The sequence below is a fragment of the Dipodomys spectabilis genome, unplaced genomic scaffold (assembly GCF_019054845.1).
Source record: "Dipodomys spectabilis isolate Male_0828 unplaced genomic scaffold, ASM1905484v1 ptg000117l, whole genome shotgun sequence".
Taxonomy (NCBI): domain Eukaryota; kingdom Metazoa; phylum Chordata; class Mammalia; order Rodentia; family Heteromyidae; genus Dipodomys; species Dipodomys spectabilis.
This window is the reverse complement of record NW_024870794.1, coordinates 402,977-407,500: the sequence shown is the minus strand read 5'-3', so window position 1 is coordinate 407,500 and position 4,524 is coordinate 402,977.

The window sequence follows — 4,524 nt, the reverse complement described above, 5'->3', positions numbered from 1 at the left end:
ATTATTAGGTCATTTTATACAGAAAAGGAGCAATGCAGACAGTCTGAAAATCGCTCAAGGTTTCAGTCCTTTCGTCCTGAGACAGTAAATTCACTGCAGCTCAATGCTAAGTGACCGAACTGGCATGTCCTGTGGACATTTGCTCCAAAATCCTGGGACACTCATTTCTCATTTTTGGCTTCAAACCTGTGGCCAGAGGGGAAGATAAGGAGAGAAAATCCTTCTCAGAGAAAGCAGCTATAAAGGACATTGGGTAGTTTACTTATAAATTCAAACCATTGGAATGACCCTGTTAAAAAGTCAGATGTACAGAGTAAAAATGAAGAAGAAAAGAAGGGCAGGTGCCAGTGGCTGCTGACTGTAATCCTAGCTCCTCAGAAGGCTAAGATGTATAGAATCTTATTTTGAATCCTGCCAGTGTAGGAAAGTTGGCAATATTATATCTATGAGATCAGAGAAAAACCCAGAAATGGGGCTGTGACTCAATTTTAATGTGCTACCTCTGAGCAAAAGGAGTTCAGGGACAACAGCTAGGGTTAATGTCCAACCCCAGGAACTGCCGCCCACCAAAAAAAAAGACGGTGTAGCTCCATGTATTGTACATGGATGGATGTATCCCTATAGGTGAATCCCCAGAGTAGCTATGAAGAATGGCACTGAACTAGGAAATTTGTTTTCAATACAATGATTTCATGGCACAGAAAGGGCTTTCAAGACATTGCATGTTCGGGGGCTCCCCTCATTGTTCCCAATGTACCCTGAGGGTTTCTCTGCATCCCAGGCCTGTTGGAAGAAGTCTCTCATTGTCTGGACAGGCAGACAAAAGGCCTCACTCCTGTACAGCGGTGAAACAAACAACTCCATCTGGGCCAACTAGTGAGGATGAGTGTGGGTAGGCGCTGAAGGTCAGGAGAAAAAGGCTTCTTTGTACCCCAAGCTATCTCTCTCAACAGTGCTCTGTTTTGACAAGAAGCCTTCATTTATGCCACCAGCCTTGGCAGGCCAAGTTCCCTGCACTTATCTTGCCTTTGTGAGACTATAGACTATAGTCCTTCTGGCAGACAACTAGGGCACTGAACCTAATGACATGTTTACTTGCCGTCGATAATGGGCCTATGATGCCTCTCCAAGGTTTCTGGAACCTTGGGAAATCCAAGCACATGTCAGATATCAAAAAGCTTCCTGTCATCTAAGGTTGGTGAAGCTCATCATGTTTTGAAACATTTGACCTCTCCTAGTTGGGCCCTGGGTGGGTAGGTTTTGGGGTTGAACACAGGGCCTGGGTGCTGAACATGAGCACAGTGCAGAAGCCCAGTGCTCTACCATTTGGTATCACAGCTTCACTTCTAGTCTGTGTGTGTGTGTGTGTGTGTGTGTGTGTGTGTGTCCGTGTGCATGCATGCATACACCAGTCCTGGAGATTGAACATAGGACCTAAGCAGTGTACCTAGTTTCTCTTGTACAAGGATATCTCTCTCCTACTTGAGCCACAGAGACACTTCAGGCTTTTTTCTAGTGAGGTGGTCCTGAGAAATCATGCCCAGGGTTTCATATATGCAAAGCACTCAACCCCTAAGGCCCATTCCCAGCCCTCTACTTCAGGTTTGTTAGTTTCTGTCTTTTTCTTGTTGTTGTTTTCTGTTGTAGCAGTTAAAGTCTGGACCTGGGTGCTGTCCCTGAGTGCCTCAGCTCAAGTCTAGTGCTCTACCACTTGAGCCACAGCACCACATCAGATCTCCTTGGGGTTCATTGGAGTTCAGTGTCTCAAGGACTTTCCTGCCCCAGACTAGCTTTGAACCATGATCCTCAGATCTCATCCTGCTGAGTAGCTAGTATGACAGGCATGAGCCACAAGCACCAAACTTCCAATTCAGGTTTCTTAGTGGTGATTTGCAGATAATAGTCTCATGGGACCTTTTGTGTCTGAGATATTTTGGAACCCAGATCCTCAGATCTCAACTTCCTGAGATGGCAGGATGACAGATCTCAGCTATAGACCCCTAGGCTGTGGCACTCTGCTGCAAGGGGGTCCTTGGCTCCACGTGGTTGAGGGCTATCCATGAAAGAAAAATTATTTGAATCTTTACGGTGTGGTTCATTTAACCTAAGAGAAACATATCTGACATTTTCTGCTTGTCTCAGGCCTATACTAGTTATTGCAAATAAGGAAAACCATGGGACCTATGTTTCTTTGAGCCTGTCTTACTTCAATTAATATAATTTTTTCCAAGTCTTTCCATTTTCTAACAAGTGTGACAATGTCATTTTTTCTTATGGAGGCATAGAATTCCATAATATATATATATGTGTGTGTGTGTGTGTGTGTGTGTGTGTGTATAATATGGAATTCTATATATATATGTATATATATATATATATATATATATATATATATATATATATATCACATTTTTTGTCTGCAAAATCATCTCAGCTGTGGAGCTCTTACAAGGACCAGATGAATGAATGAACCCTGTGAAAGACACAGCACGTGACACTCTTTGCATGACTCAGCACACAGCACCCTGTAAAGGACTCAGCACATAGCACCCTGTGCAAGACTCAGCACAGAACACCCTATGAAGGGCTCAGCAAATAGCGCTATTCCACAAATTGTCATTAGAATTAGGGTGGTTTCATCAGTATCACCCTTCTTTGAGGAACATTTCACCAACCACACAAGATCACATCTAATGGTTTAGAGGGGTGTTTTTTGTGAGGGGGGTTACCCATGAGGCTTGAACTCAAAGCATGTGCATACTGTTCTAATAACATTTGCTCAGGGTTAGAGCTCTGCCACTAGGAGCCACATTTTAAAGAGTGTCACAGACTTCCTGCCACGGCTGGATTTTAAAGCCCCCAAACAGCTAGGATGATGGGGTTAAGCCAGCCATCAGCATCTGGTTCCGTGCAGCTGGGTTGCAGCGGTATACACATGGCTAAGTCAGGATAGGTGGCAGCTATCAGCGCCAGACTCATAGCTTGCTCTGTGATGATGTATTTGAAGTCCTGTCCTTATATCACTGCAGGTAGAACATTATACCTTTTTTTGGCGGCAGTCCTGGGGCTTGAGTAAGGGCTTAGAAAATGTTCTTAAGTGTTGGTGCTCCAGGCTAGCATTCAATTGATTGAAAAACAGCAGAACTTCTGGATTTTCTGTTTATGTGGCATTGAGAAATGCAACCCAGGGCTTCTTGCTTACTAGGTGAGCACTCAACCATCAAGCCCCAGGAGTGAGCGAGGCATAAATAGATAGAGCTTCCTGTATATACGTATTATATACACAAAAGAAGAGATGTCTGTATATTACTGAATTATAGATAATATTACTACCAATTATTAGGTTTTAAATTATGTCTCCATTTAATGATGTGTCCCAGTTGAATAATTAATAAAGCATTAATTAATAATTACTCAATATCCTGTAATTATTTAAGATATATGTACATACATCCATACATATAATTACATATTTCATAAATGAGACAAATTAAATTATTCATCGTGTGTTACTACCAATTATTAAGTATTTAATTATGTGTCCATATAATTTTTATTCTCTTAATGCTCAATAAAATATTAATTAAACTTAATCCAAGTCCTATAATTATTGCGTCTAATTTTATCCCAGAATGATTCACTACTAATTCAATCTGTTTTTCTTCCACCTATGTCATTTCTTACATTTGTCACATCCTATTTCATAGCATATAGATTTGCAAAAAATTTATACATCCTACCTGTCACCGAACACTTTCAAAGAATAGGAAAACCTGTCTTACTCGGCTTCTCACTCCATGATTACATTTTTGTCAGTGCTGGAATCTAAACTCAGGGCCTAGAGGCTCAGTTCATGAATGGGTGACTGCCAGCACAGGAGCCTCTAGCCAATTCAGCTGCCAGGCAGTTCTCAGGCCCTGAAATCGAGCCCTGTATGTTGACTCCATATTGCACTTAGTGTAGTTATTCATTTTATTTTTTGTTTTATTCATTTATTTACCATTTATTTTATTGACTGTTATTACACATGAAACATTTACTACATTTATTACATAGGATATAGCTTTGCCTATGTATGAAACTTCACACCTAACACCCAGGAATTTCACAGAAAATGAAAACATGTGTCACCTTAGGCTTCTTACTCCACCATTCAATTTTTGTGAGTGCTGGCATCTGAACTCATAGCCTGCAAGGCCCAATTCATGAATGGGTGAGTTGCAGCACACCAGCCTGTGGCATATAGAGCTTACAAGAAGTTCCCAGCACCTGAGATCGAGCCCCTGGGGTTGACAAAATAAGAAGAAATTGACATGCAGATGGTACTACACAAATAAATATAGATCTTTAAAGAGTGCCAGAGTTGTCTATACATTCTTCAGTTATATGAACTACATTCCTAGCAATTCTTGGGTATTTATTATGCCTCCATGTAATTAATATTTTCGTTGTCATCCTTAATGAAATATTAATTAAATCAACTACAGTCTTGAAACTATTGCATCCATGTAATTAATAGTATAC